This window comes from Dermochelys coriacea, chromosome 8, assembly GCF_009764565.3.
Source record: "Dermochelys coriacea isolate rDerCor1 chromosome 8, rDerCor1.pri.v4, whole genome shotgun sequence".
NCBI classification, from domain to species: domain Eukaryota; kingdom Metazoa; phylum Chordata; order Testudines; family Dermochelyidae; genus Dermochelys; species Dermochelys coriacea.
In genome coordinates this window covers 65,257,861-65,282,205 of record NC_050075.1, presented here as the reverse complement: position 1 = coordinate 65,282,205, position 24,345 = coordinate 65,257,861, and the positions used below count along the sequence as shown (strand labels likewise).

The following is a 24,345-nucleotide window of genomic DNA, read 5'->3' as shown; positions in this document are numbered from 1 at the left end:
TACATCACATCAAATACATGCTTCTGCTTTTCCCTTCCTATCTCCTGGCTACTTCTCTCCTAGACTATCAAGAATTTGACACCAACATCTGCTCAGCCAGTGATGGCAGCCTTTATTGTCCACTTCTTACATTTTCAAACAAGCACCTTTGTGCTTTCTCCTATGCTGCCTTGCACCCATGGTAAGAGTGCATGTAAACATCCACAAAGCCCTTTCATTATCCTCTTTCAATTCCCTCTTTGAAACTTTCTGTTGCTGTGGTGTTAACAAATTAACAGTTAGGGAGCTAGTGTGCTGAGACCACTGGCTATCATTTGTTTTCCTTTGCCCTTGTCTGGCTGTCTCCTGATGTCTCATTTTTGACTTAGATCATAAACTCTTGGGGCAAGGACCATGTTTTTGTTCTGTTTGTATAGCACCTAGCACAGTGCCTGGGCACTATCACAGTACAATACACTATTTACCCTCCTCTGTCTTCCCTCCACCACAGAACACTTTGGACTTAGAAATAAGAAATATGAAACAAGACAAAATTTGTAAGCAGGAGAGGTAGAGCTATGCTTTATCTACTACAATTAGTAAGCTCACCTCTCCAATAAACAATACAAAAGAAAAAGGTTTGAGAGGATAGTTAGCTCAAGGAAGTAGATGACAAACAACATTACACATTAAACAGATTGACAAATACTTCCCTTTAAACAGGCATATGCTGGTCTCTTCTCCCATTCAGACAACACTATGTATTTATGTTCAAATATTTTATAGAAAAAAGGCTACTTCTCACATCAATTCCTTAAGATTATTTCTATCTATAAATGCAACAATTGAGAATTAAGTCTCATATTCTTGTCTTTAATTCCTCCTAATATGTCTGAATCTGTTGCAACGATCACAAGTCCTGGCAATGACTGCTACAGGGTGAGCAAGGCAGAGAGATATTCAACCTCTACTCTTAAGTGACTTGCTTATAGACAATTGTAAATTTGTCAGACACTTGGGATAAAATTTATTAACATTAATGGGGATTGCATGATTAAATCTCTGTGCATTGCACTGAACATTTAGTTGTTAATGTTACTTCAACACTGGGTTTAGGGTGATTTAATTTCCTGGTTTTTGTTATAGTCATAAGAAAGGCAGGCAAGATTTTTCAAAGCCATCTAGAGGACTTAAACATCTTCCATTAATTTTAACGGAAGATGCATGTCTAAATCCCCTAGATGGCTTTGAAAATCTCAACTAAAAAGTCTCCTATAGAATCAGTATGAGAATTAACTCCACAGGCTTTAATAGCCTGTGAAGTTTATGCTATTGTAGTATTCCTCTGACTGAGAACTCTTTATAAAGCAACACAGTCCATCACAAATAAATATTACAATTTTGTTTGTTTTACCATAACAGTTCAATGTGAGACCGTCCCATTTAAGAAAAATAATTTTAAAAACCCAACAGTTTAATAAAGTGAATTTTTGACAGAGAAACTCAAGTGCTTGTTATTGGGATCTGTTCTAGAGGTATGCCATTCTGGAAAAATTTTCAAACCTTCATGGCAAAAGTGAAGCTCCTTTAGAAATCCCAACACTAAGAGCGAGGCATCCAATCTCACAGAATTTCAATAGGAGTCAGGCATCTAACTCCCTTAGGCTCTTTTGAAAATTCCAGGCTAAACTTCCAAGTCTGTCTTCAGGCATTGAGATGGAAGGTTGGCCTGATTTTCAAAAGTGTAAAGAATCTGCAGCTTCTATTGACTTCAACAGGATTTAAGAGGGCTCAGGTTTTTTGTGTTTTTTTTGGATAATCAAGCTATTTCTATTTAACTGTTTAAGAGCTTGTCTTCATTACCATGCTAAATCAGCAAAGCTGCATGGACGTAGTGCATGTGGTTAAGACGCGCATTGCTGACAGGAGAGCGCTCTCCTGTTGCATAATTACTCCACCTCAGTGAGAGGTAGAAGCTACATCAGTGGGAGACTTTTTCCACAGAGCCCTTAGTTGACCTAACTTACGTTGCTCAGAGGGGTGGCTTTTTCACACCCCAAGTGATGTAAGTTACATCGACTTATGTAGTATTGTAGACAAGTCCTTCATGTGTACTTTGGGGTTAGGCTCTCATGTTTGAAAAGTTTGGCCATAATGTGCATATTATGTAAATATATACATACAGCAAAACTGTACTATGAAAAATAGCACTACACAGATTTTTGTGTTTTTAAAATGACCAACAAAAAACAGGATCTTGACACCCTGCTGACTTGCATCATTTAGTTAAAAAAATAAATAAATAAACCCATGCCTCACTTTGTTGGAATTTATTATTGTGTGTCTCCTCGCCACCAATAATTAACTATTCAACAAAAACAGCAAAAAATGTAGAAATAGAAAAAAGTAACCAGCTATTTCTAACATTACTGAAAACTAAATTACATTTTATTTAAGTTTCTCCCAGTTCAAAACCTTGCCTACTTAGTTTTACCCAAAGCAAACTGTCAGACAAACATAAACCGCTTGACATCAAAATAATAATGTATTATAATATGTAAATAAAAACAACTCTGATAGAGATTTAACACTAGGGGTCCCTGCTATACTAATGTCAGGATCAATTTTCAGCTGATATATTTAACAATGTCCTGAGCTATCACATAAAATTTCATGTTTCTTTGTCTTCCAGAGGAATTGGAGCAGAATTGCAGATCAACAAATGAAGTGAGCTGAAGGCAATTTGACCAATGTCTTCTGTGTGAATTCCACAGAGCCTGATGAAGCATGTTCTCAGGTCTCCAAGGTACAGCACAGAGAGTCAGTTGTGCCATAAAATTAAGAAATTATTAGAGTAAGCCGTTTTCTTGACTTTCATGAAAATGCCAGGAATACAGAGAAGTCTTGCACTCTGCATTAAAGTACATCTTTCCTAACTGGCATTTACTAACATTTTATTAAACATATGCCAATTCTGCCAAATAATCAGGAAGTGAAGGCGCCCTAACACAAGGGCAGAGACTGGCTTTTAAGAAGCTTCACCTGTCTCATGCAGTCTGGTATCTTAAACTATTTCTGTGTTGCAGAGTGCAACATAGTTTTTGAAGGATAGACAAAAAGGACTAAGATGAAAGCGATTTCAAAGCAATCCTGTAAGCCTTTCTGCAGGAATCAAAATCATATAGAGACTGAAATAAACGGACAAGAGTTTGAAATAGGCTATAAAATATCATGGCAAATTTTAATTTAGTTATTTTGTAGGAAAGGATCTCAAGTAAATGATGCTTTCTAATAAGGCACATGACAATCTCAATTATGAGAATCATTATTCTATGCACTGTGTGCTGTTTTATATTCCCAGCAGAAGGTTTTTCATCTCATCAAGAGTTTCCAAGGCCTTCTAGTGTTTCTGTATATGCAAAACATATTTGAGCTTCACTCTCTCCCCACCCCCCTGGCCAAAAGCTTCACTAATTAAAAAAGCCCTGTCAAGTGGTCAGACAGACTGGAACTAGAGGATTATAGGTAAGAGGGATGAAATGATGGGTTGAAAACTATAATTTCTCTCTCAGCGGTAACAGCAGAAGTAGCTGTCACAGACAGGCAAATTAAAAAAGCGGCTGCCTAGACTAGCAGGCTTTGTAATATCTTGTTCCCCAACAGAAAGTCATCCGAACCTCACTTATAAGATGCAATAACTGCCGGGTTGTCTCTTTTTCTCCCTCTTCCCATGCAAGCCCTACACTCTCTGGCTGGTTTCCTTCCGGTCCTTGCTCACTGATTCCATCCCTTCCATTCCCTCACTTTTGTCCTGCTGTGTTAACAGTAATTCCTAGGCTTTGGGCTAGTGTTCCATGCTGGGAGCTGCTAGCAAACAAAGAGAATACTTTTAAAAAGGAGAGAAATTGAAATGAAGAGGGGAGAAACAATCCCATTCTATCCACTTTTGTATACATGCTTAAGATTGTTCAACGTGAGAGATTATTTATACACAATGTTAACCACATTTGGTGCTGGGCGGGGGGGGGGGGGGAAGCTCTATCCAGTCAACCGAGATACGGAAAATTCCCTCTCAAAAGTTCTTTAGGAAAAGACAAATGACTAATGTGCATGTAAGAAATATGGTGAAGTAATTATTATCTACTTGTAGCTGAATATTTTCAGACAGAATGGGAGCTTCCTGTCTCCCCAGTCCAATTTCCAGCCTATTTACTCTGAATCTCTCAGAAAAAGTTGCTGTGTTATCTTTAAAACGATTTGTCACATGATGGAGTGTGTGTTATTCTCTAGTACTGCAATTGCTTGAAGCTCTGTGGGATACTGCACCCAAAGAAAGGTGAACCACTGTAAAAACAAACATACATACATGAAAAGCTCAGAGACTTTGGCCCAAATTCTTATTTCTACACCAGCTGCAGATTCCCCCAGAACATGGGAAACCTTGGCTACCCGTTTAGGACAGCTTTCAGGTCCCTGTACCGGCAGAGCCAGGATTTGTCCCCTTTTGTGTCTGCATGTTTATATTGTGACATCATCCCATCTGTCTAGTCAATTTATGTGTGGGGGTCTGCAGTCAAAACAAATTTATCACCTCAGATTTGCTATTGGTGTGTTGCCTCGGAGCTGGGATTTCAAACATTGCTGTAGCTTGTGATTCTGTTATTGTTGTCGATAACGATAGTGCTGTCACTTACATGGTGTCTTTCATTGGAAGGTCTCAAAAGCTCATTATGAGCATTAAGAAAACCAGTTTTACAGAGGAGCTGTGAGGCAAGCAGTGTATCCATTTTATGGATGATAAACAGAGTCACAGAGGTTAAGTGATCTGTCCTAGGTCATACAGTGACATTTGATGAATTCAGACAGTGAATTAGTGACAGCAAAGCCAGCACTTCAGGTGGGACTGTGAAAATTCATTTCCAGGCCCCCCCTTCACTGCGATCATCAATCAACTTATGGTCCACACTTCTGCATAGGGCCAAACTAAGAGCATGGGAGATTAGCAAAATGATCCTCTGGACTACATCCAAAATTTAGTCAAGTCACATTTTATAGAGAAAATACAGACTTGATGAAGATCTTTAGGTTCTTCCCACAGATCCTGCTTCATAAACTGGACCCGGCTGCTTGTTCCTTTCAAGTCTAGGTATTAGCCGACATTTAGCATCGGTTTAATAATTTCCAACCTATCTTCATAAGGAAGAGGGCCAGGAATTTAAGAAGGGAGATTGTATATTTACATTTCTACTTCCATCACATTACAGAGGTCCAGGACTTCGTAGTGGGTAGTGAGTGGGAGGAGGGAAAGGATGGCTCCCAAGAGCCAGAGCAAGGAATCCAACCCAAGAGTCATGGCTTCCCTACCAGTGTTTTGTTCACTAGACAACACTTAACTGCAGCTTTTGACTAGCAATGCTGATTTTTGTTGGTATTTTGCCTTTCAATATCAGCCTCTAAAGAATGTAGTTTTTAAAATGAGGATTACATTTACGGCCTGTCAAACATAGCAGTGTTCTTTTAACAAACTCCATAAACACTATTTAAAAATATATCTTGCATATACACTAGTGATGCACTTACCCAATGGTAGAGAGAGGGAGGTAGAGAGACACAGCGGAGCAGGGAAGACAGGGCACAGAAAACCCTTTGGCTCTTGTAGCATAAGCAGGAAGTGGGTTAACTGAAATCAAAGCCTTTTTGATTTTCCACATAAAATCCCGGGGGAGGGAAGGCCATTACATTTTTTTTTTATAAAAAACTGTATTCAAATATATGTGATAAACTAGAGATACTATAAATACTCATGAGGGGCAATATTGTACCATTTGCAATGGACCTCCAGTTCCACTTCCAACAAATGCTACAATACTGACCAACACAATTAAGTGTATTTGAAGTTCAAGGTTTTTCACATTGTCTTATGAATTCAAACAAGGGGTCACAGATAAGGGTAACATTACAAAGGAACATGAATCTATAACAAAAGTGGGCTAATTCTGCATTGTAGATAGGCATCCCTCTCCCCTCACCACACACATCTGATCTATTTGAGAAAAAGCAGCCCATACGGATAGCAAAAATTAGAATAGCATGTTAAGTGGAAAAAGCCATTCTAAATAAAGCAAAGTATGGGGTGCATGTACACATGTGCAAAAATGGAACCTGAGAATTTCTGTGCAAAATTCCATGGAACAAACGTGGATTTTTTCCCGCACTGATCTGAAAAAAAACATACCATGCTTGTTCAAATATGTATTTATTTTAATATATATATCACATACACATTATCACGTCACATCACATCAGTAAACATTGAGAAAACAGCAAGTTCTAGCTCAAACATTTGTTTGTTACTAAAAGGCAAGCATTAGAATTGTATGTTTAAATTTCATGTACTGGTGTAAATGTGATTTCCCTCCCCCCCGATATCTCTTATCCTTATTTAAATGAGAAAAGTGTGTTTCCTGGAAATTTAATTTTAGAATTTCTTAAAATGAAGTAGCTTGCAATACAATTAACAAAGGTTGGAACAAACAGCATAGCGTGATTTTGACATAACTAGAGCACATTGAATAGGATAGGGAAAAAATATTCAAAACAAGGCTAATCATTTTCTCTTGCCTGAATCCTACCCAAGCTTTCTTTCATAAGAGAACTATTAATATCATTATTTGCCTTAATCTGTGTTAGGTTTACTACTGTGGAAACACATAGTTACACTATGCTGTTCTATTGCTTCATTAAATGTGTTCATAAAGCCTATGCATATAGATTTATGCAGGCACCTCAGTAGCATTAATAGAAGCTGTGTGTAGAAATCCCTTGTATCTCAAGTGAAGAACAGACCACATTGTGCAAGGGGGAAAAACACCATCCATAAACAAATGTATAATGATTGAAGACTACAGATCTTAAAAGACTGTTGCACATCTGAAATATTCACTAGCTATATGCCTATATCATTAATTTCGTAGCATAGAGAATGGTGATTTGGAGTTTCAGACTACTTTGAAAACTTGATATAACCAAATAATTCAATTAATTTTGGATAGTGATGATACATCTGACTCCTCACCCCATGTCCTCTGTTTTAATGAATCATGCCATTTCGCTTTTTAAAAAGAGTATGGGACACAGAAGGCACAAAACTCAGAAGAACCATTATAGTGCCATTGCATGAAGGGAGAAAAGAGACCAGATAGGAGAAGTCCACAACCTTTGTTTGTCACACACTGAGCCAAGCTACATCATAATTAACTCCAAAGGAGTGCAGGGAAGGGAGAGTTGTGGGCAGATCATGTTGTGAGAAGGGTAAGGTTAATAAGTTTGAAAACTGCCCAGATTTTCAGCCACAAGACACAGTGGGCTCTGGCCACTAATATAGCCTGTTGGCCATAGTAGTGGCCACAGACTAGCTACATGGGTGTACGGAGCTGTAGCCTCAGACTGAAGGCAGCTACAATCCTCCATCCTGACTACTTTTACATTTACGAGGAATTTGAAGAGGGCATGGATTTGGGGATTTCATGCTGTGCACTTTTCTGCAAAAGATGACAGCAGTATATTAACAACAAGAGACAAATTGTACTACCACAACACAAATAATACACAAGAGTTGGTGTTACTATGTGTGGGCCACACTGTGCTAAACACTGTACAAACAGTGAGAAGAGTTTTTAGGTTAACTAGATAAGACAGAAAGGGTGCGAGGGGAAAAACAGAGGCACAGAAAGGTGAAGTGACTTGGCTAAGGTTACCTAGTAAGCCTGTGGCAGAGCTGAGAACAGAACCCAGGTGCCCTGAGTCCTTGATCAGTGGCCTATCCAGTAAACCACACTGCCTCTGCAAAGTGATGATTGGTTTATGTCTGAAAACATGGCACAGTTAACAAGAAAGGGGAACAGTCTGAAAATAGTGTGAATTTAAAAGGACTGAGTTTGGAGAGTATGGTAACATGGCAGCTCTCTCCCCTCCTTTCTTTGTTAGAATTTAGATAGGAGATTATTTATCAAATAAATTTACATTTCTCCTTAGGCAGAGGAAACTAGAGCAAATGGGGTTTTAAAGGTAAATGGAAGTCCAGTAATACAGCATTTCCAAAACTTTACTAACCCCGCCTCCCTTTCAAAATAATAAAGATACAGATGGAGAGGCCAGTTTATTGGAAAGGTCAAAACTAGGATGAGGGCCTATTATTCATACAGGATCAAGTTTACTGCAGCCTGTGGCAGACAGCAAAAGGGAAGAAGTGTGCTGGGATTTTAGTTCCCAGTTTGGTCACCTCAGCAGGATGCTTGTTGTATTGCCTGAAGTTCATCTAGCCTATGGGAGATGTACAAGGGAAGAGAAGAGAAACAGATCCTTCTCCCTGTAAAGAGGAGTCTAAAATGGCCAAATCCTGAAGCTTTGTGAGTTCCCTCAATTCCCATTGATTTTCTTGGAAACCAAGTATGACAAGGAGATGTTCAATACCTTTCAGGATCAACCTCATAGGGCAGTGGGAACACCACTTCCCAACTAAGAGCTACTACTTCAGAGGAGTAACCAAACATATTAAACAGAAAAAGAAATTAATTCTCCCTTGGAGCTATTAACCTGATTTTGAGCATTCTTTCACAGAGCTGTTGAAACATTTGGTGTCTCAGTAGCTTTGGTCTGATGACTTGCTTTAATTCAGATAGGGTTTCTTATTCATATTTAAGACATGATATCAAGCCACACACACTAGATTGGCACACAAAGGGATCATCTATATGCAGATCTCCGTTCTCCTGTGTAAAAAGGGGACTCCGCTTCGTCATGGTGGTTTTATTCCAGACCGCAACTAGGACGCTCAGAGAGTCCTCAGATGTGTACAAAAAGTGGGGAGACCACCATGTGTCCTGTCTGGGAACGAACCACATTCCCCAATGGTACAGTCCCATAAAATATACCACAAGGAGTAATTCACCAAGATTCATCCCTTTAACCTCCCTCCTGTGAGTTTTCCCATCAGAGGAGCAATGAGACCCATTTAAAAAAAATGGATAAGGGTTTGAGTGTCTACTGATATGAAGTTACAGTCAGAGTCATCTGTATGCATCTCTACTAGGGTGGGCAGAAATTCAGGTTCAGCTGTTAGTCACCAAATTTGGTGGGGGTGGGGAAGTGATGTAAAGAGACTGTACTACAAATACCTAGGCCAGTATTGGAAATACAAAATGGCACTTCTCATTCAGTTCAAATTTGACTTTAAACATTTTTAAAAGTTGCTGTTTTCCTTTACCTGCTATATAAGATGCCATATTCAGTTCTGAACTCCATACATGGTTCCCCCAGGACTTAAATGGCAATACTGTGACTTGGATGCAAATTTTGTCCCACTATATTATGCTTTACTGTACATTCTGTATCTACATCACTGCAGCCACATCCAGGGGGGTGTCAATAGATACAACATTCTCTGATAGCAAAATTGTATCCCTTCCTTCCTGCAATTACAACACTATTCCATACAACAAACACAGACATCTGGAAACCTACTACCATGATAGCAGCTGCGACTCCTGTTCTAAAATCAGGAAGTGAGCTGTACTCTCCTCAGGGTTTTAATTGTTATGGAACATGCGTGTAGCTTTAAAACACAAGAGCAGCAGCCAGTTTGATCACTGAAGGAAATACTGTATGATATACAATTTTAATGGAAAAGGTGATAGAAGTAGCACACACACACACAGATCTCTCTCCCATGTTAGAAATAACTATATTGTAATAGGTTAATTCATCACTGCTATAATACCATGGAATTTTTTATATTTCATTAGTTCAAATTGAAAGTGAAGTACAATGGCACAAGCCATGAGCATTTAATATTTTAATCAAAGGCAGTATTATACCAAGCCATCAGTTATCAACATTTATCAGGGTTAATGATGATTTTAGCTTAGTGATCTCCCCACTGTATTTTCCACCAAATGCATCCAATGAAGTGAGCTGTAGCTCATGAAAGCTTATGCTCAAATAAATTTGTTAGTCTCTAAGGTGCCACAAGTACTCCTTTTCTTTTTGCGAATACAGACTAACACGGCTGCTACTCTGAAACCTGACTTTCTATTCTCATTTTAAAAGGCAGGCAGAGTGGTTTGGGGAAATGCTAGTCATTACTTGTGTCATGCTGTCCCCTGGCTTTAAGTTTATCTCATTAATCCTCATAGTAGCTTTAAGGCAAAAAGGTGCAACAGTAGCTACTTGAATCAGCAGATACTGACCTCTGCTATGTGAGAGGGACTAACCATTTGTAATCTTGATCCTTATCAGGTTATTCAGGCCCAGGAGAGAGAGAGAGAGAGAGAGAGAGAGAGTATGTAGTGTAGTTGTAGCCGTGTGGGTCCCGGGATATTAGAGAGACAAGGTGGGTGACCAGCATCTCTTGGCGTGAGACAAGCTTTCGAGCCACACAGAGCTCTTCTTCAGGTCAGGGAAAGGTATTTCCAGCATCACAGCAAAATGCAAGGTGGAATAGATTTAGTACAAGTTGTTAGCACCTATTGTAAGAGACCATTCAAGGTAGAGTAGCCTGTTAACAACTCTGCCCTCATAGGACAAGGAGAGGGAGTTACTGGGTTATAGATTGTTGTAATAAGCTGAAAATCCAGTGTGTTTGTTCAATCTATGATTTTTAGCATCTAGCAGAGTAATGAATTTAAGCTCCCAGGCTTGTCTTTTGAAAGTGTTACGTAGGTTTCCTTTGAGGACGATGACGGAGGTCAGATATAGAGTGATAGCTTTGTGGGAAAAAAAGCGTTCACCCTCCGGTGATAGGGTATTTTTAAAAAATCTTTTATTGTTTTCCTGTGTGAATTCATTCGAGAACATATTGATTTTCTAGGTTTCACCCACACATTAGTTGTTGAGGGTATTTAATGCACTGGATGCGGTACACCACATGTTGTGATAGGCATGTGTAGGACACATAGATCTTGAAAGGTGAGTTATAGGAGGTGTTGATCATTGTAGCCGTGGAGATGTGTCAGGTTTTGGATCTGTTATTCTGGAAAGGTCTGGTGCCACTGTGAGTTGGTGTGTCCTGGTCTGCAGGGAGCTTGCTTCTGATGAGGAGCTTGGAGAGGTTGGAAGGTTCAACCTTCACTTCTGGCCTTGCTCTTCAATTAGTTCCACTAATTACTCTTGGAATGGTTCTATTGAAACATACTACTCAACATAAAAAAAAATAAAAAAAAGAGTATACAATCAGATCTTATAGAAACACATAATTTTCTAACATCACTAGACCAGCTCCTGTGGTTAACTTGTCAAGCTGTGTACTTGAAAGATTCCCAGTGATTTTTTCACCTCTTTCAGATACTGGTTACTTTCCCCCAATTGATCTGATTGTTACAATATTGTACTGAGGGTATCAAAAAGGAGATATGACATCAGTTTGAAAGCCATGAATCCTTTAGTCCTGCCAGAGTGCTTACTCAGCAATGCCTATTCCCCTAGAGCTAGCAATAGGTAGCACCAAACACCTTGTTCACTTTCCATTCCCCATAGCCTCTCAGAAGTTAAACCCACCTGCAGCTCAGATGAAGGAAGAGGGAACCGATCACAGTATTCTGCCTTACTATTTAATATGATCTTTCAGCTGGAATCTGTTAACAATAGTCTTATCAGTGCTGATGCAAACAACTTCTCTCCCGCCTCTTTGGGGTATCCTTTTCAATATTTAGATTCCAGAGTTGATCTATTCCTACCATAGGATTTGATCTCCATGCCCATTGTTAAACCTGCAGAAGTAACCTTACATCCAGGAGGATGGGGAAAGGGGGGGGGGGGGCGGGGGAAACACAAAACAAAACAAAAAAACACGACACTTTTTCCCCTCAGAGTTTCCTCTAAATATTTTCAAGGAGGGCAGGATTTGATCCCAAACAAACAGAAGCAGCAGCAGGTTAGGCCACAATTTCTGGAGACTAGCTGAAGGCACAGGACCTTCTTCATAGAGACTGTGCCTCTACTGGATTTGCAGCCTTAGCTACTTAACACTCCTTACCCATCAGAATCATGCTGCCAGACTATCCAGGGGATCCTAGAAATGCCCCCATTAAATAGGAGGAAGTTCCAGCAGGGAAGGTGATTGAGATGTAGGCCAGTTCAACTGCTGTTGATTTGTGAGTGAGGAGGTGAAAAACGATGCATGTCCATCCACTGCTGAACTCATTCCTGTCCAGGGCTCCCATTTCCAACAGCTAGCTTCCCTGTGTGCATCATGGAAGTAGCTGTTTTTCCCCTTCCAGCACCCACAAGCCAACAGTGAGAGATTTCTCAGGATTGATAGCATCCTTGGTTTCCATTTTCAGCAAATGATGCATATTTCATTTTATAAGTAGCAGTGCACAGGTTCCACTTAAAATTATTTTATGTAAATGAGATAGAATTCAAACAACAAAACATCTGAGGTGTTTAAATTTCAGCAGCTCTGACATTATGTGTAATGAATTGTGTCTATATGTATGTATACATGCACACAGACACACACACCACCCCAAATTAGAAAAAAAGATAAATTTGGGACATTCAGCACAAAAACTGCAGGCATTTATCCTTTGAGCTAAGAGGAGAATTTCTTCAGTAGCGAGTAAATACCAGGCTGTTATAGTCATTGGGGAGATACAATGACACTAGACCAATGCATTTCATATTCAATGGTTCCTATCAGGAAAGCAGCTCTGACCATAGATCTTTCCCTACTAGAAAAGAAGGAGATCTGTTCTTTAAGAAACCAGTTTCTACTTGCATAAAGAGTAAACATTAGGCATTCAGTAAAGATCGAGATTCATAACAAAAAATGGGATAAGTACATTGGCAGAGCAATGACACGAAAGAGGTGGAAAGAATATGGGAGAAAGTTTTATTCCCTTTTTGCCATTAGTTTTACCAAAATAATCAAATTTTGTTCTTCTACTCATGTCATCTCAGATTAATAAAACAAAGAAAGTGGAAGGAGATGAGGAATATGATGAGGAGGTCCCTTCTTCCCATATCTGATGGAAGTCTCAGTTTGTTTATATTGGTGGACAGAAGGAGTTTACACCAAAATTATGTCACAGAATATTTATTGTTATCAGAACTTCAAGTCACAATTACTGCAATTCTGGTAAGCTATCCTTGTCTTGAAGCACCCAACACCTTGGTTTTTGGCCTACTAATCGTAGCATTATGCCTAATAGCTTCAGTAATGGAAGCCTCTAGCAGGTCTCACTAGCTCAGTCACACCTGGAGGGGATGATCTTGGAGAAACTGACCTAATGAAGGCAACAAAAAACAAGGTTTATTAATAATCTTGCTGTCTTTTTATTAACTATTCGGTACTAAGAAAGCTCTGAAAACCAAAGCCTTTACAGTACTTGAGAGTTTTACCACATCCTAACATGCAGAAGGTTACAAAATAGCTTGATTTATTATATAAAAGTGTACAGAATAAGTAGGCTGCTGTGGAAGTAGCAAAATTTTCACAGGTTTGAAGAATGATCCTTGAAAGGATCACTATGGCCAGTAAAAAACCCCCCACCAACCATACTGGATTAAATACACCTCAAAGGAGTAACCTCTGTTTTGAATAACACTTCTTTAAATTAACATGGTAGCCTTAATTCTCTTGACTTCTGTTTGTCCATCAATATTTCCATCATTCAACATAGAAATGGCAATTGAGTTTTAGACCTGGTTTAGGCAATGAGGGGAAGAGGCACATGCACACACTGACTAAAGGTTTGAGGCTTTCTCCAGTTTACTTGATGACTGGTTTTGGAGAAGCTGCCTTATTTCACAACAATTTACTTTTGGTTTGTCCATAGAACAAAAATAGGACTTAAGTCATGCATGACATGAATATTTTCTTAAGAGTACATAAACTTAACCATGGGGAGGGAGGCAAGTAGTGGCAGAAAATATTTAACTGGTATGGCAATCGATTTATATACAATAAGCCAATGTACATGAAAAGTGGTATGAGTAACTGCAATTTACAAAGGCTGTAATCTTTTGTTTGCTCTATTTCTTTGTATTGTGTATCTATCATCAAAAGTCCTCCCACTAGAAATCTGGAATACTTTAAACAAGCTTAATTTACACAATATTTATTTTCCCTTTTGAAATATGTATTTGAAAAAAAAAACAGTTCACAACCTATTATACACACACACACTTCATGAAGTATTCAATGATCAGGCCGGTTCCTGGAAAGAATCACTAATTTGGCAAACAACAGTTACAGCATACATTACACTAAGGTGTATTAAAAGTCTGGCTTCCATGAGGGTGAGGAATGTAAGCAGCTACATAGCTTAAATCCAATGAGCAAAACATACCCTAGTTATAATTTTAATAGCAGAGAACTTAAAAAAAAATAAAAAATAGAAAACTCTGAAAGCCAGAGGGAGTATTACAACAGCTTGGTGGAACCATATGAGATACATCAGGGATGCAGTCACAAGGTTATGGGAAACTCTGTTACAGCTGAACATCAATGGCTGTTCGTAAAAGTTAGCTTTGTGTGCTACTTTAATGAAAGTATAAAGGAGCATATTAAAAATGTTTCAACAGTACAAAGAACATACAGTCACAATATAGTTCACAACAGTGAATTCTGAACTGAATGTCAAAACTGGGCATGAGATATCAAAATATAAACTGCTTCCCTTTGCCTTGCATCCTTGTAATGACACAAGCCAAGCACCCTAACCAGAAAAAGCCTATGGTAGGGGAAAAGAAAACACCACACACCTCTTTTCCATACGGAAGAGTAGTGTCTTTGGACAACATTTGGCTCCACAAGTTCAAAAGGGGCTATTTTATCTGCATTGTAAGTACAGACCCAAAGATTTCTTGTCTCCACACTATAGCTATTTTGTCCCATTTAATGCCATTTAAATTATAGATCTGCAGCAGCCAAGTAGTCAAAACACCACATCATCTGATGAAACACTGCATTATAATGTCAGCATGTCTGTGTTTTAACTATTCTTTCTTATACTGTACTTGTCCTCAATCAATCACACACTCACTCTCTGCCAGAGAATAGCTATAAAAGACAGCTATCTTTAGAGCTCCCTAAAGTTTCTAACAAAGGGCCCTAATACTTCATTCACTGTATAGGCAAGACTCCTTGATATCCAAAAATTCCATTGATTTAAACAAAATGCAGGATCAGACTAAAAATCTTTTATGATTATTTAAACTAGGACTGTGAGAGGCAGCTAGATAAAAGAAAGCACAAAGTTTCTTTTAATTAAATTAAGCTAGATCAAATATGTTTTTTTCCTTTTAGTATTTAGGATCTTTGCATCTTAGGTACAGTAATACCTACATATACAAATAGATGAAAGCACAATATTTTCTGGGAGGCATTTATGGGCCTTTGCATCTATCAAGTTATTTGCAATAGCAAATACCCATTAAATCCTTCATACTTCTATAGCACATTCTAACTGGACTCATTAATTTAGCTTCAACACTGCTTTATGTTTGGGAAATACCCTAAGGCTCTCCCCTCCCCCAACTCCTTCCTCAAATATACATGGCAAAACTGAAGTAAAGAAATTAAGTAACAGGAACCCAGGGTCACATCAAGTCAGTGGCAGAGCTGGGACCAGAACTTACATCCCTACCCTTTCAAGCCTGCATTTTAAATCACTTCCTCTGATGCTTTCTTTGCCAAGGAAGGCTCTAACATCAGATATAAACACAGGAACTGCTTTCTTTAAAATTCAGCTGTTTTAAGGCCAGAGAATTGTTCTTTCAGGGCCTGATCCTGCAAGACCTTACATGGGCTACTCCACTGAATACAAGAGAGATTACTCAGGTGAGTAAGGACCAGCAGGATTTAGCCTCATTTTTCCCCTCCTCCCCACAGATCATAGTTCTCCATAATCCAAAACATAGTGTTGCCCATCAGTTTGGACACACATAAGGAACTGAAGGTTGTAGGTCACTAGACTCCGCATGTAAAATGAAAAGCATGCACTGAAACTGATTATAATGGGCCAAATTTATCCCTGGTATAGGCCAGTTTCCAACAGCACATGACATGCTACGCATTTTCAAATATAAAATGAATAGTACCTGCCCCCAAAGAGCATACAACCCAAGATACAGGGACAACGTAGTAGAGGGGGGTTACAACATGCAAAATGAAGAAACTAGATAGCGTTAGGCCTTGTCTTGATAGTACAAAGTATTTATCTTCCAGAGGGGCTTTTAATTGTTATTATCCTCAGACTTAAGCAAAAGTGCACTGTGTACTTCAGACAAATTCAAACAGTGGACAAAAAATATTTTAAATGCAAACAAGAAGATTTTTTTAAAGTCTGGCTTAGTGTAAAGTTTTCTGGAGCATTTCACATATTCAAAGTTTACCAGATAGTCTAAAATATGTTAAAACTAAAGGGGTTTTGGTTTAGTAGGCTATAAAACAGCTGGTCACTTAAATACCCCATTTGCTTCATCATCAGCTTTACTTTATACTACATCACAATTTTTAATAACAGACCTGATCTTTGACTTGGACTTGGATCAAGATACCTCTACTTTTCTCATATCTGAAGCTTGATTCTACTTCCATCGCAGTCAATGGGAACACTGATATTGACTTTACTAGGCACAGGAACTTATCCTCACAATTTAAACTATTTAAGTGAATATAATCATTATTAAAAGATTTCAGTATGTTTACCATACAAATTGTCATCACTGAAACAAAGTTCTCTAGACACACAGAGGTTTACTCAGTAAACTTAAAATATTTTCATAATCTTCTGACAGGAGGTGTTGCACTATTTAACTGTTGAGTTAATAAATGCTCTATATATGCACTAGCATATAATATCTGCTCATTGCTAAACTAAAGGGAAATGCATCCACACGTTGGCTGTAGTATTCAAGTCACAGGGTTTAAACTATCGTCAGAAGAGATGACTTCATATAGTTATTTGTTATGACTGAGAATGCATCATTAAGTCAACAGCATTTAACATCTGGTATACCATAATTATTTCCTTATACAAAGATGAGCCTATTTTTCACCGAGGCAACACTGTCTCTCATCTTTCTGAGATCTCTTGCCGATATTGATCTCACCACATTTGTCCAGACTTAACTTCCAGATTCTATTAGTGCAATGTCATTGATGGGAATGCCATTAAAGGTTATTCATGCCTTAGTGAAATCTGAATCTGCATTGAGTTACACTTAGTGTAAATGCTGATTTTGGTCTATAAGGGTGGGATTTTCAAGAGCACCCAGCATTGACCTTACTGTGCTCTCACTGTGTCAGACCTTACTGTGCTCCCACTTACTTTGGGAAAAGCTACTTAGGCCAACATTGGGCACTTTTGAAAATCCTACCCCAAAGCTGGTGTGAACCTTAGCTGCCTTCTGGAACAGCTCTTTCCTTATAAACCATCACAACTATTGTGCTAGCCAAGAAGCTTCTGATATAAAATCCCTAGATTTGACTGCTTAGGAGCTGGAGGTCATATAACTACAATTTGCTTCCCTCCATTGGTCTGGTAAATGTCATGTTTGCTGGCACTCAAGGAAGGACACAAGTCCCAGATGTTTACTGTAAACTTTTTTTGGACGGGGTGGCATGATTTTCAAGAACATCCCCTTAGTGTATTTCATTTTAGTTCAGATCGGTCAATATGCTCCAATTTATGAGTGCAATCATTTGCTTTGCATCACTTCACTGGGTCAAAAAAACCATAAACCCACATTAAAGGCTCATGGATGGCTTCTCCCTGGACAGGAGGATCCTGTAATGTCATAAAACTGCTGTAGCAGCTCTTCTCCCAGCTCCCCTCCCCCCATCGTGGCCACCAGTGTATGGGATATGGCCAGGATCCCAGCTGATCCTTTGATGTCATAACAGCTCCAGGAGCCATGGACAGCTGGGTTTATGTTAGAGAAACCTGAAGGTTGTTGTAACTTATGCTAGTGAATGAATCAACCCTAGGATTGGGGGAGCACAAAGATGCATATTTAAATACAACATTAAAAAAAATGGACCAGAGAAAAAGCATCTACAGACTTAGGGCCAGGAGTGGACAGCAGAACTCCCACTGGTTATGGTTGCAGCATGATGATAGCATTTAAAACAATAACTAAAAATCACAAAACTATCTATTTGTAATCTTTCTGTTGTATACTGCTCTCTATCAAGTGATTTTATCACTTCCATATATGCCCAATAGTCAGGTACAAAGGAAGATTGTTCTTTATGATCAACCATGCTGGTGCTCTGAACTCATGACTTTTGAGTCCTACTTGGACTGTTTTCCTGGCTACTTTCAAATATATTTACTTTTCTATACAAGAACAGATGACTTCTTCCTTTCCCTTTTTTCTGAACACCAAATGGGATCTCATTTCAATCTGTATATTCCATGATTACCACAGAGTTAATGATGAAATGTTATATCTATAGCCTGCTATTTAATTCTATTTATATTTATTAAGTTCAGAAAAAAAACAGTTTAATACCAAATGTAAAAGTGCCAAAACAAGACACATTAGGATGTCAAGTATGTTCAGACAGATGTATAGTTTTTCTGTGCACACTCCAAGACTCAATCTACAAATTTTCAAAAATAGCTTGCAAAACACAAGATATTATTGCAAGTGGGTGGGAATAAGACTTAACAAAAACCTGGTGCAATAATATATTTTTTTTCTTAGCTGTACAAAAAGTTTTTGTTCCAGGAGATCAATTGAATATACAGATTTCTTTAACACAAAGGCAAATGATTATTTGTTACCATCTCAGCCAAAATCTATTTTTGCAGCAGTCATTGGTCTTCCTGTATTCAGACAGGATTGTATTTAGTTGTGTTCACAATGGTGGTATTTTGAACAGTCTGATAAAGTGCCTCAATATGTCAATTTGTTTTAGGTAATTTGAAACCATTCTGCTGCCTGCTGCAGTTAAAACATCTCTTGTGCACTCCATCTCCCTGCACTTAAATATAGAAGGAAGTGTCCTAAACTTGCAATCCCTTAATTTTATAAACATCCTGAAGAACAAATGCTAATAACTTCCTTGCATAGTCAAATAGCAAACTGTAGGTTTCAGAGTTCTCTGATGGGAGTCAAGGTGACAGTGAAAGGCAAAAAGCAATATGTCAGCTCTGTGGGCTGCTTATTTGTTCACTATCAACCAGAATGTGCAGGGAACTGGAGAGGGAGGACAAAGTTAGAGCAGGCCTACTGCAGCTGTGCTTCCAGAACATTTACAATTTTAGCACATGAAACCTATGGCAATGAAGATGAAAATATTTTAAACAGACAGAGATAATTTCTGTATTAATTTCAATAATTACTTTAAATCAGACAATTCACTGCAGAGGTTCCCTACAGAGCAGCCATGAATTAACAAGCTGTATATCATCATGCTTATCTCAGATAAAACTCTTTTGAAGACCTGCTTTTGAAAGCTGCAAATTTTAACAGATTTTACTGCCCTTGTCAAATGCAGAGAAAATGGAACCAAATGGGTCATGTTTTTGTGACTCTGGGAACCTGGATCTGATTGTGGATGAGAATTAGAAGTATGCATTTGCAATCATCTTCAGTGATCTAGCCAGATCCATAGAGGTGATTCTCTATGTGTGTTTTGGTGTCTTACAGATGCTGTCAAATGACTACCCAATATAGAACAGGCTGGATATACTTTTTTTTAGTTGGTTGGTTCTTTAAACCAGATATAACAAAACCAAAATAATGGGGATTTGAATTCTATAAGGAACAACAGCCAAAGCTAAATGGAATCAGGATGCAAATGGGTATTCATCACAAAAACACAAACCAAACCAAAAAACCAATGAAATTATATATTATATATCTAACCTCCCCAGAAATAAATAACTGCAAACTGGGGAGGTGAGATATAGATATAGATAACTCACCCAGGGCTGGCTCCAGGCACCAGTGAACCAAGCAGGTGCCTAGGGCGGCAAATGTAACGGGGCGGCAGAACGTCGGGCTCTGGGGCGGTAATCCGCCCCCGGTGGCGGTGGGAATTCAGCAGTCGCTCCGTCACAGCGTGTTTCGCGCTTGGCGGTAACTCAGTGGCCACGCCATCACTCTACCTCTGTGTTCGGAGGAAAGGTTTTTTGTTGTTGTTTTTTTTTTGCCGCTTGGGGCGGCAAAAACACTGGAGCCGGCCCTGCTCTCCCCAGTTTGCAATTTCCAGTATATATATTTATAAAGAGCCTTGAAATGCAATATATTTTGCAACATTTTCAAGTAGGGGTGGCACCTAGAGTTAACATTTGGCCTTCTTGGCTCCTTGTTACAGTCACGCCTTCTCCAAGATATTTCTGTAGTTTATCACCAGACTTCTGTCCATTTGGGAACACTGTTGTCATCCCTCAGTGTTTCTCCAAGGTCCCCCCCTGTGAGAAAGTGCATGGCTTAGTATTGGGAATGTGATGGGGGTAAGACAGACCCAATCAGATATAGGAGTTCTAGCAGCAACATTTGGTAGCATCTGGACAGTTTTAGTCAGGTGAAAATCATGTCATATTATAGCTTATCAGCTTCGCCTCATCTGATAATGTAGTGAAAAAAGTGTATTGCACAAAAAGTAGGATATCCAATGTCATCCCTCCTTCTCCCCTTGTGTCCAATAATGTTCATTCTTGTTGTGAAATCTCAAACCAAAAAGTTTTCAAAGCCAGCTAAGTAAGATCAATAACAGGGTATCTATTACATATTTTTACAACTTGTTTTCTGATTAGACACTTATTTTGCACATGGAACAAGTACAAACTCTGCCTCTAGGATTGAGGGTTGCTCACCACTGACATTGAACCTACGCTGTGAATCTTGTATTAAAAAAATTGGTCAGAGAGTTGGTTTTACATTGTTTTACTAGATAAATAAGTTTGCAAGTTAATACTTTTTTCTTTTTAACTATTTGCTAGTAGCAATAAAAAAGTCTACCATTCCTTATATACCAGTTCTATTTACTTATCTTTATTCCTTAGTCTGAAGTGAGATGGACTTAGAATACTTAAGTAGGTTATACTGAGCAAAAAAAATATTTGAATGCTCAACAGAGGCTTAAATTTTCAGCCACTATAATCACACACCTAGAAATGGGCAGTTGCATACAATGGACCCGTCAAGTTATCAACTGCAGCTAACACTCTTTCTTATAGAGGCAGACTTTGTGGCTCTGGTTTCCTTGCTGAACCTCTCCCTGGAGGACTGCCCAGCTGGAGACAATACAAACCGCCGAGGGCCAATTACTTGGCTTGGTTCTTGTCCACATCACCTGAGAGCTGTCACTTCAACACACAGATAAAGAAACCATATGGAAAAACAGAAGTTGGGGGGTGGAGGGGGGGAAGGATCATAACCAGATTGTTAAGATGATTGCTGTTGTCCTGCTTATATTGATTATTTACATCATAACTAATTTAATAAGGAGATTAAGGGGAGGGGGGTGAACAAGATCTCTTGTCCACAGAAGTAGTCCACTGAAATACTATCCTACTTATTGTGAGATGTCATATAATGTGCCTGAAATAGCTAGAAAAATTCAGGCCCAGTCCTCAGCTGGTGTGAAGTCACTATAGCGCCATTGACGTCAATTTACACTACCTGAGAATCAGGCCCTGATCATAATCATCCATTTTAGGTCACTATTTTGGAGATGGGATTGAAACTTATATTTTCAATCAGAAGCTAAGGCTTAAAAATGGTAAGAAGGGATACTGAAGTATATTCCATACTCAAAACTCTACCTCTTCTATGGAATCATTGGGCCATATCCTCAGCTAGTGTTAAGTCAGCAGATCTCCAAGTTTGACACAAAAGTTCTTGGCATCAGTAGATCTGTGGCACATAATTTTAAACCAAGCTAATGTAGCCTCCTCAGGTTTCCATAAGACTAAATTTTGAAATTGTTTTTTTCCCAATTCCAAATTACTTTTAAATAAATAATCTGTAAAATTGCATGACAATGAAAGAAAATGCGTTCCAATCAAGGCTTTGTCCTCCCCCAGCATGCTGGGCATCAAATCTTTGGCAAGGTCCCCGGATTCTGTGACATTCTAGCATGGCAACTTGATTTAAATTTTAAAAATGAAGGCTTGTAATTAAATATGGAAATGATAAATCTGCACATTAGCCCCTGGCATTACTTATTTTGCCATTATATTCAGTTATGTTCTGCTGTTCCATATTTTAAGTTTTCAGTATTCCAGAAGGATAATTGCATTAGTAAAGTTGGAGGGGAAAGGAGGCAGGGAAGCTGTAGGCTTTTGTACCTAAGTAGTTTGGTGGGGCTTTTGTTACCTGGGCAGGCAGTTTGTAATGGTTAGATTAATACATCAGCTGGATGTTTAGGCTGAAAGATCAGCAGTAAAACAGTTAATGCTGACATTTTAAAATTTACATCTTTAGGTTCCAGAGTAAACAGTCAATTGAGACGAATAAGGCTGTTCATTTTCACGCCTTTCAGACCCCTTGTTTCAGATTGTTGGCAAACTCAGAAAGACAAAACATTTGGTTTATACTTGGTTCCTAGTATCAAAGTTATCTTTGAACCAATGTTTGTTGCTGCTGTTTAAAGAAAGCTATTTTAAAAACAAACAAAAAAACCCCACAACCCTATAACAAGGGATGAATTTTGTGGCAAATTCCACAATGGCAGAATCCATAGGACACTACATGTAATTTATTGTAGGGAAAAGAAAGCAATATCCCCTCCTGATCCTGTTTTAAGACAACTAATTCACACCTAATTAATGCAGATTACCAGGGAAGATACTACATAACGGCAACTTCACATGTCATTTTCTTTAAAGTTTATAACTAAGTATCTGAAAAATCTAAATATATTGAACATAGAGTTGCTTTTGTTAATTTTTATGAGATAAAATTTTATGTTAAAAAGTATAGATCTCATCTGACTTTGCTATGGTGGGATTTTCTTTACCTGCTTTTTTTTTTAAACAACCGACAAAACTAATCACTGCTTTTCATTATTTGTATTTGTTCAGAACCCTTAAGATTCCAGCGAGAGTCCAGAGACAAAAAGTAGACGCTAAGAACAGATTCATTTATCACATTTCACTTAAAACAAAGTAAGTCTTAGATTCGGAGAATTCCAAACGGAGGCTTGGGGTCTCTTATTCTTGTCAAAAGAGACCACAACAATGGTTTTGTTATTGTTGCTACTGCTGAAAGTGAAGATGGAATCAAAAAACATTTTAAAAGGTTGGCATAATAGAAACTCATTTGGGCTTTATAGCCGTTTGAAAAATTCAATGCTTTTAATAAAATAATGATTAGACATACAATTTGCAGATTCAAAAATGGAAGCCACTGCTCAAATGTTTGATCTGATGTTCTTACTGGAAAAAAAACTGGGAGGTGTGTGCCAGGTGACAGTTACAACAAACTACAATACTTTATCTTTGATGCACACCCCTTTTTAATTCATGTTTTACAAATGTCTGTTACTGTACAATAATCAGCTAAATATCAGAAGTGCTCTCCCTACACCCTTTGCCCTCATTTGATGTACAGAGCACAGCTCAACTCTTACTACAGCTTCTCAAAACAAAATACCCATTTTAACGTTCACCTCATTCATTTGGTCAATGAACATTCATGTCTTCCCTTTTTCCTCTAAGAGAGGTCACAATTTTCAGATACCATTGGGCACAGCTAATGTAATATTGAACCACATTCAAGAAAGTTAAGTATCTTAACAGTGAAGCTGGAGTGTTTTTATATGCCTTCTCCTGTAATCCACCCAAGGTGGCCCTCTGTCCCCCTCCACAGCTTTGCCTTAGGGGGCTGGGTCTTTTGGCTCAGGTCAGAGGGACTCATGCTGCTACATCAGGAGGTCTCCTGGGTTTGATCTGCATTGTTGATGATGTCTCACTCAGGGGCGTTGTGCAACATTCCTAACCCCAAATCAACCCTTGCATTTCATGATTTCATCTTTCAGTAGCAGTTTGTAGGGAGGGGAAGAACAACAATTATTCTTAAATCACGTAGGGAGATAGTTTGGGGTTGGGTGGGGGGGTGTGTGCCTTTAAAAGAAAAATGAGAGAGTCTCATATTCACAGTTCCCTAGACAGTAAAGAGTTTTTTTCAGATGACGGATCCACCTCTTCTGAGCATGCAAATCAACAAAGGGCCATAAAGCACGTCTTCAGAACAGAGACCATTCATGCTCAGTTGGCTGTCAGTCAGCATTTTATGATAGGAGTACTTGTGGCACCTTAGAGACTAACAAATTTATTTGAGCATAAGCTTTCGTGAGCTACAGCTCACTTCATTGGATGCATTTGGTTTTCCACCAAAGACCAG

General features: G+C 38.6%; 1 long non-coding RNA gene across 6 annotated transcripts in view; it reads left to right on the top strand.

Moving 5' to 3' along the window:
- Positions 1 to 24,345, top strand: part of LOC119860710 — an 80,713-nt gene that overhangs the window by 38,575 nt on the left and 17,793 nt on the right. For 3 of the 6 annotated variants that reach the window (XR_006283137.1, XR_006283133.1, XR_006283136.1), the window contains 2 exons: positions 2,672 to 2,785; positions 23,025 to 23,108. This is a non-coding gene — a long non-coding RNA (uncharacterized LOC119860710). The remainder of the gene's footprint in view (positions 1 to 2,671; positions 2,786 to 23,024; positions 23,109 to 24,345) is intronic. The other 3 variants (XR_006283134.1, XR_005294611.2, XR_006283135.1) reach the window with 1 other exon arrangement.